The sequence below is a fragment of the Capsicum annuum genome, chromosome 1 (assembly GCF_002878395.1).
Source record: "Capsicum annuum cultivar UCD-10X-F1 chromosome 1, UCD10Xv1.1, whole genome shotgun sequence".
Lineage (NCBI taxonomy): Eukaryota > Viridiplantae > Streptophyta > Magnoliopsida > Solanales > Solanaceae > Capsicum > Capsicum annuum.
In genome coordinates this window covers 159019883-159037269 of record NC_061111.1, presented here as the reverse complement: position 1 = coordinate 159037269, position 17387 = coordinate 159019883, and the positions used below count along the sequence as shown (strand labels likewise).

General features: G+C 34.6%; 1 pseudogene; it reads right to left on the bottom strand.

Annotated features, from left to right (window-relative positions):
• Positions 1-556: 556 nt before the first annotated feature.
• On the bottom strand, positions 557-1261 carry LOC107856705 (annotated as a pseudogene).
• Between the last annotated feature and the right edge of the window lie 16126 nt (positions 1262-17387).

The following is a 17387-nucleotide window of genomic DNA, read 5'->3' as shown; positions in this document are numbered from 1 at the left end:
GTAAATTATAATGGCTATGTAGTAGGTAAGAGCATCAAAAACAAAAAGAAACTCAAATACCACCCCAACTCTCCCACCCCCACCCAAAAAATAATAGTAACAATAACGAATAGTTCCAACTACACATATGGACAAGCCAAATTAACGAGGCCGAAATTTATGCAAGACTTGTGGAAGACGAGAGATTCCGCACAATAGTCCAATCGTCTCAGTATAAATACAACAGCTGCAGCAGCACAAATTAATTTTTCTAGAAGCTTAAGTCGAGCAGAAATTCATCAAATGACTACCATGACAAGTGCAGCCAAGTTCAACCTTTACTGACAAAAAGTGAAAACATAAACATCAAACAACCTCCTGCAACACATTGGCTTTTGATAACAAACCCAAATCAATCTGAGTTTCAAATAATGATATAAGATACGTGCAAGTTCAAACACTGCATTACTCAAATCTCTGGAAATGCTAGTATTGGGCTCCATTTCCTTCATATATAAAATGTTAAACAAAACAAGAAATTTCCAAAGACGTATTTGGTAATCAATCCTTTTGTGTCTCTCAAAATAACTATACACAGCCCCGATACTTAGCAACAATCAACAGAAGTTAAAAGCAATAGCTACATAAGTATGGGAAGAACAGAGGCATTCCAACAAACCTAGCATTTTACAACCAACGATCAGACGTAAACAAGGAACAACGAACAGATAAACTCTAACAAATTTCTTCTTCCTAAGCCCTTTCACCACGAATCCTCGTAGCAAGCTGAATATCCTTAGGCATAATCTAACCCTCTTAGCATGAATAGCACACAGATTAGTATCTTCAAACACTCCAACAAGGTACGCTCTTGTAGAGCAGCCACAGCACTGCTCTGGAACCTCAAATCCATCTTGAAATCCTGAGCAATTTTGCTCACCAGACTCTGAAACGGAAACTTCCTGATCAACAACTCCGTAGACTTGTGATACTTCCTGATTTATCTTAGAGCCACAGTTCACGGTCCGAACGGTGAGGCTTTTTCACTCCTCCAGTAGCCGGAGCTGATTTTCTGGCAGCCTTTGTAGCTAGTTGCTTCCTTGGTGCCTTCCCGTCGGTGGATTTGCGAGCTGTTTGCTTAGTACACGCCATCTTTAGTGTATATTGAGAAAAGTTGGAGATGTAGTACAATGGTGAATTTTGAAAATTTGGTATTTATACAGAGGTGACGGGCGGGAAATTTGAAAATTGTAGAGCAAAGTTTTAAATTGATTGGCTGAGAGTAAATGTAGGCCGTTGATTGAGATTTTGTGTTGATGTTGGAGATTGGAGAACAGATGAATTGATATGACTGATTTTTTAAATTAAATTAGATTAGATTAATTTAAAATTTTAAAATAAAAAATTTGATATTTAAAAACTATAAGGAAAGTATTATATTTTGCAACTTTTTCTCATATCAATATTGTAATAAAGTATATATATATATATATATATATGTATGTATATAATTTCGCAAGATACATACTTTCAAGACTTATTTTACAAAGTACCTATTGATTTTTGTTTTGGGTTTTTTTTTTCTTCTAGAGTTTGGAAAATTGAAAAAGGATGGTTCATGGTCCGTTTATTATTTTGAAGAGTTTTGGACAAGCTTTTAAGAATAAAGCAGAGTACGAAGCATAAGAAAAGCCACGTGGCAATTTTTAGGACAAAACTATTAAGTGTTGTAATAAAAATTTTGTATTAAAGAATATTAAAATTTGAATTTGAAAATAAAGAGGAAAAAAAAAAGAGTCCTAACTAAGTTCTAAAAATTAATTGATGAATCTTTTCAACCCAAAAGATAGATGTAAAAAGAGGCGAGTAATTTTAAGTATATAATATTAAAATATCTAATGGGGTAAATTTTAAATTGTTAGATGAAATTTGGGTATAGTTATTAGTTTTAACTTTTAAAAAGGAAAATTCATCACGTTGTTGTGGAGAATTATTAGGAATGCTTTAGCTATTAATTTTAAAATTCAAAATATAAAATGCATTAGTTAAGATTGTGGAGATTTTTTAGGATTGGTTTAATGCCCCATTTAATCAAACACGTTTTAGAATAATTGAAAGATTTAAAATTTAAATTAAAATAATAACAATAGTAAATTAGAATCTTGAATTTAAACTATAAGATAATTATAATATTTTAAAATCTTATTTAAAATCTTATCTTTCTAACAAATTGACATCACATTCAAAGTATAAGATAATCATAATATTTTAAAATCTTATCTTTCTAACAAATTGACATCACATTCAATTTTGAATATGAACTCTTACTATTTCATAATAATAATAATCCATAAATAAATAATAATATAAAATATAGTTGCATTTATTCATTTATATATTAAAAATTAAAGATAAAAAATATCATCATTAACAATAAGAATAATGATAATAATTAAAAAATAAATTGCAGTAGTGGTAGTACATAGTTATAGTGATATAAGAAAAAAGTAAAAAAAAAAAAAAAACATGGTAATTTTTTTTAAAAAAAAATATGTGGATTAATCATTTTGATTTCAAATATTTCTCTTAATTCAAATATATACATTATAAGATAAGTATGTATCGTATTTGAAAAAATATGGATAAGAAAGAACAATAAATTGATCCTCTTTTAACAAATAGATATTATATTTGATTTGAATTTAAATTAAGATGAAATTTACATTGGAATGGAGTTCTATTTTCTTAATATATATCTATATAATCAGTAGTAGTAATAGAAGCATTAGTCAGTAATAGTACGTAGTACATAGAAGTAGGATAATAGTATCGTTTAAATATAATCCCCTAAATTGATATGATATTTGAATTTCAAATTTAAATGAAATTTGAGTTGAAATAGAATTATAACTTCCTAATCTTTACATATATACATACATACATACATACATATATACATACATACATATATATATATATATATACTTATGCAATCTATATAACACTAAACTTCCTTCTATCTCAATTTTCTTTACTAATTGTTAGCTTTTATCTTATAAATTTATTTGTTGCAACCTTCATATTATTAATTTTCATGAAATATTTTTGATTTAAAATATTCATTTTTATATGTAGAAGAGTGATGGTCAAATTATAGGCTATTTTCTTTTCATTATATACGGGCTTTAATTCAAGTAAGTAATTTGTCATTTGAATACTGTTGATTTTATTTTTGATAAAAATAAATACATTTGTATGGGCAACTAAATTTTATTAAATCAAAATCCATACAAAATTCAGATTATATTAAATTCAAAATATATTAGTCCCAAATAAATATTGCGGATTAATATAATTGAATTAATTATTTGAGTCCAAATATGTATGGATTCAAATAAAGTCCAATCTTTATTGGACTAGCCCATTGATTTGGGCTACAAATGATAAGCCCACTTTAATAAGCAATATTCTAGAGGCCCAAATAAGTGTCACGTGTCAAATGACGTGGCATGCCAAGTCAAATGGAGAAGTCAATAGGACCATGCCGCATGTCAAAATGCTGCAGCAAGCCCATGAAATAAAAGCCCATAAAAAGGCGCCACGTCACTTGAATTTGATTGGTCAAAGAAAGTCCATCTTCATCATGACTCTTCTTTTTTCACAACTATAAATAGGGGTCTCATAATTCAGAAAGGACCTCAGACCTCTAACAAGTAGCAAGAGAAAGCTCGTGGATCAAACGCCATAATTTCTCTAAAAATCTCAAACATTCAAATCAAGTTCATCAAGATTCAAGATCAAGACCGCAATATTCAAGAACAAGCTCAAAAGCCCTTGAATTCAAGCAAAAGTCAAGATCAAGACCCTCAAATCAACAAATCAAGTCCAAATTCAAGATCAAGCTTCAAGCCCTTGAATTTATATTTGAAAAGACAAATCAGATGATTCATAGAGATTGTAACACGCGCATTGAAATCAATAAATTGATTGTTGCAATATTTTTCTTGTCTCGAATTATTTATTTTTCGACCTCAAAAATTTTATTGTCCAACAAATTCTAGCACGCCCAGTGGGACAATCTCTACCTCTCATCTCAATTTTTCCAACTGTAAAGTTCAACAACACTAAAATGACTTCCAAGAAGGTCAACTCTCAATCAACTACTTCCAAGGCTGCTGACTCAAATTTCTCTGTTGAAGTAAAGAGCATCCTTGGTGTTACTTTCGAAAGCTTAGAAGCTGTCACGAGAAGCAAGGCGGGCTTGCTAGGACAACAAACACATTCAGTGTCGTCCGCACCAACTCCAGTTGTTGGATCTTCAACCCCAAAGGGAACGAAGTCCAATACAAATGCTTCGGAAGGAGGAAGCAGTGTCGCGGAATCGCTTAAGAAGACTCTAGCTCTACTTGAGCATTCCGATTCAAAATACTCTGGCGCAAAGAGCGATGATTGTTCAAGCAACTCATCATCTTCGACTACACCACATAAGTTGAGCACTTTAAAGATCAACTGATGCGATAATCCGTGCTACTCTCCAATATCTCCAGTGATTATGCAAGCGATGGTAACTGATACCTCGTCTATGGAGAAGTAGCTTGTGAATCTGGCAAAGGCAATTGATGGCCTAACCAAATATATTCAGAATCAAGATGCTTGAATTGATAAGATAGTGGATAGGGTGGAAGGTCTGATAGACGGAGAGTCTAGCCATGCACCTAGAAAATCTCCAGAGGTTTATGAGACAGAAAATCTTGGGAAACAAACACAACCGATTAAAGAGGTACAAGTTTCTTCTTAGGGAATGATCCTGATTGGGCAATTGAGGGAATTCATTGAAGGAACCCTCAAAGACAAGTATGATATTATCTCTAAGTCTTCCCTTACTTATGCCAAGCCTTACACAGCAAGGATTGTTAGCCTCAAAATGCCTGTCGGCTATCAACCCCCCAAATTTCAACAATTTGAGGGCAAAGGAAACCCAAAACAACGCGTAACACACTTTGTTGAGACATGTAATAATGCTGGAACTTACGGTGACTATCTTGTCAAACAGTTTGTTCGTTCCCTAAAGGGAAACGTCTTTGATTGGTATACGAACCTTGAGCCTAATTCTATCGATAGCTGGGAGCAATTGGAGCACGAGATCTTAAATCATTTTTAGAGCACAAGGCGTAAAGTTAGCATGGTAGAGCTCACGGATACTCGATAAAGAAAGGATAAACCAGTCATTGAATTTATCAATCGATGGAGAAATGCTAGCCTAAACTGTAAGGATAGGCTCAGCGAAGCTTCTGCAATAGAGATATGCGTCCAAGGAATGCACTGGGAGCTTCTCTATATTTTGCAAGGAATTAAGCCTAAATCCTTTGAAGAGCTATCTACCCATGCTCATGATATGGAGTTGAGCATGTCTTCTGCGGGAAAGGGATCAACACCTATCAATGACCCTCGAAGGGGAAAGAATAAGCAGGAACCCAAAAGATGGGGCAAAATTTGTCCCCAAAATTGACAACAAGGAGTTTATGAATGTTGATGTGTCTCCTGTGAAAGTCACCATAAAGGTGAGCAAGAATCAAAATGTGAAGACGACTTCTGGAGCACGTCCGAATCAGAAAACTTTAAAGGAACTGCAAGAAAAGGAATATCCCTTCCATGATTCTGATGTTGCTGAGATTTTTTATGAACTCCTTCAGCATAAGCTCATTGAAATCCCAGAGATGAAGCGTTCTAACGAAGCTGAGCGGACCAATGACCCTAATTATTACAAATATCATAAGCTCATAAGTCACCCTCTCGAAAAGTGTTTTGTCTTTAAATATAAAGTCATGCAACTGGTAAGAAAGAAAAACATCTTCTTTGATGATGAGACGGCAAGTTCTCATCAAATCTCTATCATATTTGGCTCACTCGATCCAATCCAAATATGTGTCGAAGAGCATAATGAGAAAATATTAGAGCCTGACAGGTCTTCAGTTGACGAAGGCGATGATGAAGGTTGGACTCTGGTGACCAGGCACAGACACAGGAGGACAAGTCTGCAAAAAGAGTTGGCTGAGCAGCCAACCAGAAGGAGAATGGTGAAGAAAACAAGGAAACAGAAGCTGGTTAAACTTCCAAAAAGAATGACTGTCACAGAGTTTCACCTTCAAAAACCACGGTGTCCAGTAATGTTGGAGGAATTCTTATCGAGTTGGTTTCGTGTAAAGACTGTCCAAGTCAACCTTGAGACATCTTGTTTTAATACCACTAAAGAGGGGAAAAAGTGTGAGAATCTACCCATGGAAGTCCCTTCATCTTCCGAAAAACTTGCTGAAACTCTTGGCGACGAGGCACATATGTGTGATACAAAAATCACATTCACAAATAACGATATTTTTTCTTTGTAAGGCCCTACATGACCGTCCCTTATACATGGTGGGTCAAATTCTAGGAAAGAAGATCAATAGAATCTTAATAAATGAGGGATCTGGAGTCAACATCCTGCCTATTCGCACGATGAAGGAACTTGGCATCGCTACTAGCGAACTGGACGAAAGTCATATAATGATCCAAGGCTTCAACCAAGGGGGCTAGAGGGCCATGGGATGTATCAAGTTGGGGATTCGTATGGATAATTTTCAATCAAACCCATTGATGCATGTGATCGATGCCAAAACTTCATACAATATATTGCTTGGTAGGCCTTGGGTGCATGAGAACAAAATTATCTCATCCTCTTACTATTAACGCTTAAAGTACCTTGAATGCAGAATGAAAAGAAAGATAGTTGCCGATGACAAGCCATTCACTGAAGCTGAGTCATATTTTGCCGATGTAAAATTCTACTTAAAGAAGCATGTTGTGGATGAGAAAAGGGTTGAAGATGTCACCAAGACCAAGTGTGATGATCTTGCATCTAAGAAGGTCGCGGTGAATGTCGAAAAAGTCACCACCAAGAAGCCTCTCTCCACTTCAAATAAAGAAAGTGTCGCTTCTACGAAAAAAGACAACTCCCGTCTATGTACCGAAGGTAAGGAAAGAGAAAGATCACCCATTGTATTTCCAAGATAATGTGCTAAAGGGGTTAACTTTACCTATCAAGAAGATTGATGCAATAAATCCATCCTCACGACTTCTTGAAGAGTCTGTGGCTCAAAATCTGTCACAAGATATGACACTTCCTACGAAGCGTACGAAAGAAGGATTTGACCCAAATGCATATAAGCTATTTGTAAAGGCTGGATACAATCCTAATAAGACATCAAGGTTGGGCAAACTTCCATCGAAGGGTACAACCAGTAAAGTACGTGAAGGCCTAGGATACACGTAGCCATCTCCAATTCGCATCTCTATAAGAAGGGCAGTCAGTAATTACATCACCGTGGAAGAAGAATCCACTGGTATTAATAAAAAAACCTCAGTATTTGACCGACTTAGAGGGTCAATTGCATGAACTTCTGTGTTTGAAAGGTTGGGACCTCTAAATAAGAAAAAAAGCAACAAGTGTAAGAGGAGTCATCAAAGCACGATGATGCACTCTTCACTTAAAATACAAAAGGATTTCCCAAGTTTAATTCCTTCTAGAATGAAGCGACAGATGGAACTAGTAGTATCATGCAATGAGGTACTAAAAGCAAAGGCGCATACTGTGGTTTATACCAAGCGACGCGAAGAAGATGAAGAGAGTGTTGGCTCTTCATATCATGTTACAATCCAGAATAAGAAAGATGTCTCGTTTCAAATTAAAGTTGATGAAGAAATAGAAAATGCCTTTTGGTGTTATCATATATCCATCAATAACGATGATCCTCAAGAGGAGGAAGATGTTGGAGATGCTCCATCATAAATTCAAGAAGGAGTAAAAGCCATAAATAGATCCCTTGAAGAAAGCTAATCTTGGAACCGATGAAGACTCAAGACCAACTTACATGAGTGCGTTTCTAGAAGTAGAGGAGAAAATCGCTTATATGGACATACTCAAAAAATATATGGATGTTTTCACCTGGAGATATAAGGAAATACCTAGCTTAGATCCAAAAGTAGCGGTCCATCAGTTGGCGTTCAAGAATAGTGCTCGTCCTGTTAAGTAAGCCCAAAGACGCTTTAATCCGGAGTTGGTTCCTCTAATTGAAAATAAAGTTAACAAACTCATTGAAGCGGGCTTTATTCGTGAAGTCAAATATCCCACATGGATTTCAAGTATTGTTCCAGTATGGAAGAAGAATTGCCAAATTCAAGTCTGTGTCGACTTTCGGGATCTCAGCAACGCCTGCCCTAAGGATGACTTTCCAATATCCATACCAGAGTTGATGATTGATTCCACCATTGGTTATAAGGCAATGTCCTTCATGGATGGTTCATCCGGCTACAATCAAATCCGTATGGCACCAAAGGATGAAGAACTCACTGCATTTCGTACCCCCAAAGGTATTATTACTACAAGGTAATGCCTTTTGGTTTGAACAATATTGGCGGCGCCTGGCACCACTTATCAAAGGGTTATGCATAACATCTTTGATGGTCTGCTCCATAAAAATATTGAATGTTATATGGATGATCTAGTGGTAAAGTCAAGAAAGAGAGACGACCACTTAAAAGACCTAAGAATGATATTCGAGTTACTTCGAAGATATCAACTTAGGATGAATCCATTGAAGTGTGCCTTTGAAGTTACTTTTGGAAAGTTTCTTGGCTTCATTGTGCAACACCGAGGAATCAAAATTGATCAAGCCAAGGTCGATGCAATTTTGAAGATGCCCGAGCCTCGAAATATTCATGAGTTAAAAAGCCTTCAAGGAAGGCTAGCATATTTAAGGAGGTTTATCTCAAACCTGGCTGGAAAATATCAACTATTTAGTCACCTCATGAAGAAGGACACTCCCTTCGAATGGGACCAAGCTTGTAGTAATGCCTTTGAGCGTATCAAATCATACTTAATGAAGTCACCAGTTCTCGCGGCACCCATACCTGGAAAATCATTGATACTCTACATTGCGGCATAAGAAAGGTCAGTCGGAGAACTATTGGCTCAAGAAAATAGTGAAGGCAAAGAGAACTCTCTTTACTATCTGAGAAAAATGATGACACCAAACGAGATGAAGTATTTTCCAATCAAAAAGTTATGTTTGGTATTGGCTTTCTCAATCCAAAAGATGAAACACTACTTTCAAGCCCATGTTGTTCGTCTTGTGTCTAGGGCGAATCCCATCAAGTTTGTAATGTCAAAACCAGTCCTTAGTGACTGACTTACAAGATGGTACCGTAAATTTCAACAGTTTGAGATTGTGTACATTCCCCAAAAATCTGTAAAGGGACAAGCATTGGTTGACTTCTTGGCAGACCACCCAATACCTGATGATTGGGAATTAAGTGATGAACTTCCTGATGAAGATGCAATGGTTATTGAAGCCAGACCCCCGTGGAAAATATACTTTGATAGGTCCGCGCATCGAGATGGAGCTAGTGTTGGGGTGGTGTTCGTCACTCTACAAGAAGAGGTCATCCCATACTCATTTACCCTAACAAACCATTGCTCTAATAATGTTGCTGAATATCAAGCATTAATACTTGGACTTAAGATGGCAGTTAACATAAAACAACTATAATTACAAGTGTTTGGTGACTCCCAATTAGTGATCAAGCAAATTTTGGGAAGCTATGAAGTTAGAAAGCCTGAGCTACAACCATATCATGATTATGCACAGAAGTTGATGGGGTGGCTTGGAGAAGTAACCCTCCAACATGTTCCAAGAAGAGAAAATAAGCAAGTTGATGCCCGAGCTGCTTTGGCCTCAACCCTGACTCTTTCAAATCAGATGCAAGTTACTATCAGCCAAGAATGGGTAGTACCGCCATCAACTGAGGATGAAGAAAGTAAAGTTGAATACCTCGTTGCCATATCTGAAGCTACAAAAAAATATTGGTGACAACCTATCATTGATTACTTATGTTATGGGATACTTCCAGAGGATCCAAAGAGAAGGACTGACATTCGTGGTCGTGCACCTCATTTTCTTTACTACAAAGACACACTGTACCGAAGATCATTTGAAATAGTGCTCTTACGATATTTAGGAGAAGAAGAAGCAATTCAAGATTTACAAGAAGCACACTCGGGAGTTTGTAGATCACATCAGTCTGGACCGAAAATCTATTTTCACATTAAAAGGATGGGATACTATTGGCCAACGATGGTGAAAATTTGCTTGAACTATGCTAGAAGATGCAAAGCGTGTCAATTCCATACGAACTTCATTCATCAACCTCCTGAAGTACTACTCCTAACTGTAGCATCTTGGTCATTCAATGCTTAGGGAATGGATGTTGTTGGTCCACTACCAAAATCTTCTGGTGGACAATTATACATCTTGGCCGCGACAGATTACTTCTCAAAGTGGGTCGAAGCTGTTGCTCTTAAGGAAGTAAAGAAAGAAAATGTTGTAAACTTCATCCGAGTGAATATCGTCTACCACTTTGGAATCCCTCAATTTATAATAACTGACAATGGTAAGTCGTTTGATAACAAACTGATGAATAAGATTTGTGATCTCTTTGGCTTCAAGCAGCGCAAGTCTTCTATGTACCATGCTGCCGCCAACGGTCTAGCTGAAGCCTTCAATAAGACTTTATGTAACTTGTTGAAGAAAGTCGTCTCCAAATCCAAATGAGACTGGCATGAGCGAATGGAAGAAGCTTTATGGGCATATAGAACAACTTACCACACACCAACACAAGCAACCCTATATTCGCTTGCTTTTGGAGTTGAAGTCGTCCTTTCACTTGAGCGTCAAATACCTTCTTTGAGGTTGGCTATTCAAGAAGGGCTCACTGATGAAGAAAATACTAAGTTGCATCTTGCGGAGTTAAAAGCTCTTGATGAGAAGAGGCTGGAGGCTCAAAATCTTGAATGCTATCAAGCCCGGCTATCTCGTTATTTTAACAAAAGGATTCGCTTGAGGTGCTTCCAAGCTGGAGATCAAGTTCTTGTAGTAAGAAGACCCATTATCACTTCTCATAAGTCCGAGGGCAAATTTATGTCGAAGTGACATGGACCATATGTAGTACAAGAGTCATATTCAAAGGGTGCTTATAAGCTTGTCGATGCAGATAGCGTAAGGGTTGGCCCCATCAACGCCAAGTTCTTGAAGAAGTACTATCCTTGAAGAAAAAAAATACTCATTAAGGCACGAGTATAAACTGCATGTACACTTCTTAAGGCACGAGTATAAACTGTATGTACACTCCTTAAGGCACGAGTATAAACTGCATGTACACTCCTTAAGGCATGAGTAGAAACTGCATGTCTACTCCTGGCCCGCAAGAGTATAAACTGTGTACAGCTAAAAACGAATGAAAGTACGCTAGGTTGAAAACCTCGAAAGAGGCGGCCTAGGCAAAAGTTAGGACAAAAAAAGAAAAAAAACACTCACCCAGTACGTCGTGACTTGATCATCTTTACTGAGGTACGTAGGTGCTTAGAATTTCATTCTGAGTTCAGTTGCATGAATGTCAAATATATATATATATGTTCCTGCAGTATCTACCATATGGATACCAAGTATGAAACTATTCTAATTAAATTTTGGACTTACTCTAAATATTTGTGACTCAATGGGGGCAACCCATCGAAAAAAAAAAGAGTTCCTTCAATGGAATTTGGAATGCCAAAGTTCTCCAAGCCTACAACTAGAAGAATCTCAAAATTTACATGCCTTAAAGTGGACAAGATTTGTTCGTTTCACCTTAAGCGGGCCTCTAACAAGTTTATCCTTAAAGGATATTGAAATTTTCATGCCTTAAGGTGGACAAAATTTGTCCCTTTGCACCTTAAGCTAGCCTCTCGCGGGTTTATTCTTTAAAGGATCTCAAAAGTTCCATGCCTTAAGGTGGACAAAATTTGCCCCTTTACACCTTAAGTTGGCCTCTCGCGGGTTTATCCTTAAAAGGATCTCAAAATTTTCATGCCTTAAGGTGGACAAAATTTGTCTCTTTGCACCTTAAGCTGGCCTCTTACGTGTTTATCCTTAAAAGGATATAAAAATTTTCATGCCTTAAGGTGGATAAGATTTGTCCCTTTACACCTTAAGCTGGCCTTTCGCGGGCTTATCATTAAAAGGATCTCAAAATTTTCATGCCTTAAGGTGGACAAAATTTTTTCCTTTGCACCTTAAGCTGGCCTCTTACGTGTTTATCCTTAAAAGGATATAAAAATTTTCAAGCCTTAAGGTGGACAAGATTTGTCCCTTTGCACCTTAAGCTAGCATTCTGATGGATTTGTTATGTAAAGGGACCGTCTTAAAGTTAAATTGGTCGGTCTTAGAGTGTACGGAGATGAAGTTAAACTCTTGTACCCTAAGCCGATTATTGCAAAGTCAACATTTTGAAGTCAAATTGGTCGGTCTTAGAGTGTACGAAGGCGAAGTTAAACTCTCGCACCCTAAGCCGATTGTTGTAAAGTCAGCATCTTGAAGTCAAATTGGTCGGTCTTAGAGTGTACGAAGGCGAAGTTAAACTCTCGCATCCTACGCCGATTGTTGCAAAGTCAGCACCTTGAAGTCAAATTGGTCGGTCTTAGAGTGTACGGAGGCGAAGTTAACTCTCACATCCTATATTATTGCAAAGTCAGCATCTTGAAGTCAAATTGGTCGGTCTTAGAGTGTACGGAGGTGAAGTTAAACTCTCCCACCCTAAGTCGATTGTTGCAAAGCCAGCATCTTGAAGTCAAATTGGTTGGTCTTAGAGTGTACGGAGGCGAAGTTAAACTCTCGCACCCTAAGCCGACTGTTGAAAAGCCACCATCTTGAAGCCAAATTGGTCGGTCTTAGAGTGTACGGAGGCGAAGTTAAACTCTCGCACCCTAAGCCGATTGTTGCAAATCCACCATCTTGAAGCCAAATTGGTCGGTCTTAGAGTGTACGGAGGCGAAGTTAAACTCTAAGCCGATTGTTGCAAAGCCACCATCTTGAAGCCAAATTGGTCGATCTTAGAGTGTATGGAGGCGAAGTTAAACTCTCGTACCCTAAGCCGATTGTTGCAAAGCCACCATTTTAAAGACAAATTGGTCGGTCTTAGAGTGTACGGAGGCGAAGTTAAACTCTCGCACCCTAAGACGATTGTTGAAAAGCCACCATCTTGAAGCCAAATTGGTCGGTCTTAGAGTGTATGGAGGCAAAGTTAAACTCTCGTACCCTAAGCCGATTGTTGCAAAGCCACCATTTTAAAGACAAATTGGTCGGTCTTAAAGTGTACGGAGGCGAAGTTAAACTCTCACACCCTAAGTCGATTGTTGCAAAGCCACCATCTTGAAGATAAATTAGTCGATCTTAGAATGTACGGAGGCGAAATTAAACTCTCGCACCCTAAGCCGATTATTGTGTATTGCTATTTATTTCAATCCTACAAAAAAAAAGAGAAAAAAAAAGAGAAAAAAAATATACCTCAATGTTGATTCTTCAAGCTCGAAGAAGAGACGTCTCTAAAGAATTTTACAAGTTGATGCTTTGCATGGAAAAAATATATGGATATTTATAGGGGTTGTAGGGCGGTTTGTACTCCCTAATCCTTAATAATTTTGGAGATAGGTAGGGGTTGTAGGGCGGTTTGTACTCCCTAATCCTTGATAATTTTGGAGATAGGTAGGGGTTGTAAGGCGGTTTGTACTCCCTAATCCTTGATAAATTTGGAGAATACCTATACCTATTTTGATAAACAACGGACTGTGAGCACAATGATAAGGCGGCAAACGCCAATTCCCAATCCATGTTGAAATAATAACACAATGAGCATTTTTGTCTTCTAATACAAGTAGGAATGCACATACGGTGACATTAAATTAAATACCATGAGAGAAAAGGGAAGTAACCCAAATTTGGGTTTCACGTGACCCAAGGTAAAAGAAATATGTATGTTAAAAAGAAAAATGTTAATTCATGGCCAATATGCTGTTATAACATATATTATTGGTTTGTGATATTTTTTTTAATATACTATAGCCATTAAAAGTATTAAATTATTACTTCAAGTCAAGTCTTTATATTAAATATTTCGACAAGTCTTGAAGTAGAGGACATTGTGTGGGCAACTAAATTTTATTAAATCAAAATCCGTATAAAATTTGGATTATATTAAATTTAAAATATATTAGTTTCAAATAAATATTGTGGATTAATATAATTAGATTAATTATTTGAGTCCAAATATGTATGTATTCAAATAAAGTCCAATCTTTATTGGGATAACCCATTGATTTGGGCTACAAATGATGAGCCCACTTTAATTGATTTGGGTTATAAATGATGAGCCCCACTTTAATAAGCAATATTCTAGAGGCCCAAATAAGCGTCATATGTCAAATGACGTGGCATGCCAAGTCAAATGAAGGAGTCAATAGGACTATGCCACATGTCAAAATGATGCAGCAAGCCCATGAAATAAAAGCCCATAAAAAGGCGCCATGTCACTTGAATTTGATTGGTCAAAGGAAGTCCATCTTTATTATGACTCTTCCTTTTCCACAACTATAAATAGGGGTCTCATAATTCAGAAAAGAACCTCAAACCTCTGACAAGTAGCAAGAGAAAGCTCGTGGATCAAACGCCGTAATTTCTCTAAAAAACTCAAACATTCAAATCAAATTCATCAAGATTCAAGATCAAGACTGTAATATTCAAGAACAAGCTCAAAAACCTTTGAATTCAAGCACAAGTCAAGATCAAAACCCTCAAATCAACAAATCAAGTTCAAATTCAAGATCAAGCTTCAAGCCCTTGAAGTTATATTTGAAAAGGCGAATCAGAGGATTCATAGAAATTGTAACACTCGCATTGAAATCAATAAATTAATTGTTGCAATATTTTTCTTGTCTCGAATTATTTATTTTTCGACCTCGAAAATTTTATTGTCTAACAATTTGATTATATAAAAAAAAATCACCATTTGTTAAGATTTTGAGTCACATATTTAGCTTTTAAAAGCTAACTTTTGCTATCATTTTTATACTATTGTTTTATTAAAATAAATGTTCATATTATTATTATTTTTTAATTGTATATGATACTAGAATGTTAAGTATCACATAATATTTTATCAGATCATGTTTAAAGAAAAAAATATAAAAATATTAATTAAAAGATAAAGTTTAATTGATACCTAAAATGCATGTTTTTCTTTATTAAAAGATTTTTAAACTTGAAGAACAATAAATGAAAAGAAAAAACATAAAATTTTAGTTTGTACCGTAAAAATATATAAGTCTAGATTCAATCAAATTTAGTTTTATTTGTCTATCCATTAGATAACAGATTCATTTTTAAATTCAAATTTCACTACAGATTAACTCTTTATTAGATAAACTTAAAATTCAATCAATTTGATTATCTTATTATTTAAAAACTTTAATTTTGAAAATAAAATTAATATTCAAACTATTATTAGGTAACCTATTATGTGTTGAAGGTGCCCTTCATGGATTGTATATGAGCACGATGTAGCTTTGTGTAATTTTTTTCTCCATCATATTTATAGTTTTTTCCCTTTCTCACAAATAAGTTGTACTTATTTTAAACTTTTCATATGCTTTTCTCTTTTTGTTCTCTTTTATGTTTTTTTCAATCAGTTTTTAGTCTACAAGATTTTTAAACTTGAAGAACAATAAATGAAAAAAAAATCATAAAATTTTAGTTTATACCGTAAAAATATATAAGTCTAAATTCAATCAAATTTAATTTTATTTGTCTATCCATAAGATAACATATTTATTTTTAAATTCAAATTTCAATACAAATTAACTCTTAATTAGATAAATTTAAAATTCAATCAATTTGGTTATCTTATTATTTAAACTCTTTAATTTTAAAAATAAAAAATGAAATTAAAATCATAAATAAATTAAAACAAGAAAGAAAGCATATTGTTGAGGAATATTAGGATTTTGAAGCAAAATTAAAAGATATTGTATCTTAGATTTTAGATTATCCCAATATTAAATGATAATTTTTGATGTTGTTAATTCACTATAATCTAATAAAGTTGAATTTTGAAAATTAAACTAAAAGATTATTTTAAATTTGATATAAAAAGTAGAAATAACATATTTATAGGTTACATAAATATGTATAGAAATCATTTATGATATTAGCAATTATTTTTTTGATATTCTAAATTTATATTTATGTTATAATATCTTAATTTTTGATAATTGGGCTTCGATTAATTGATAAATTGGACTGCTTTATTCTTCATGTCTCAATATTCAGATGTTTTAGATAATATTTGAGAAAATATTTTTGTAATTATAATGATCAAAGTCTTAAATTGCGTATACCAAGTAATTATAATCCTAACAAATAACGAAATTAATGAATATTCGAATATCAAATATAAGTAATTTAGATTAGAAACTCAACATTCTATATTTTGAAAAAGAGAAGAAAACTCAACTAGCATGGTGTGTAATACAATACAAGAATCAATTTAAAGTTAGACTAGAAAGAAAAAGTTAAAGAAAATATGAAAATATGTATTTGATCATTAAAGAAAATAAAGAAAATATGAAAACTAAAAGTTTTTTTTTTTTTATAATTACATGATTTTCTTTACTCATATAAATTTGATTAGAAGTATGGGGAAGGAAAATATTAACAATCTAATATTTTTAAATTGTGGATGATTATTTTTTACTCATTTAAATTTGATTACAAGTGGGAGAGTGGGGTGGGAGAAACATAAACAATATAATATCATTAAATTGTGAATAATATAATTAAAAAAAACATGAAACGTATGTGCATATATATATATATATATATGTATATGATTAAAGATTTGGTTAGAGGTAGGGGCGGAATTATTTTTAAAAACAAATTGAAGGGTAGGGGGTGGAGGTGGAGGCGGGGACAAAATCTTTTTTGAAAGACAAATTGAGGAGTGGGTGGAGATGGTGGTAGGAGGGGAAGTGGGAAAATTATAAGCCCAGATTGAATTTTTTTTGTGCTTCTTTTGGTGAACCTATCAAAAGTTCTAAAACAAAATATATTCTTTTCTCATTAATTACAGATAATGTCATTTAAGAAATTTACCATAAATGTCACTACAGGTGACTCTCAAGTAGGGGTAGGCGTTCGGTATTCGGTAATTCGGTAATCGGTATTTGAACATAGATACCACATACCATATTTGTGAACATCGGTTCAGTAATTTGGTAATCGGTAAATTAAACTTCGGTTCGGTATGGTATTTGATTTTACCATATTAAAGTTGGAGAAGTGCAAATGTACGTTTAAACTTCAAAAAGTATATTTAATAGAAACCTTATTTAGTATTCTTTTTGTTTCTTTTTACGAATAGATTACCAAGTTTCAAAAAAAAATTTGGAATGACTAATACTATTGTCTATTATATATATATTTATATATATATATATATATATATAT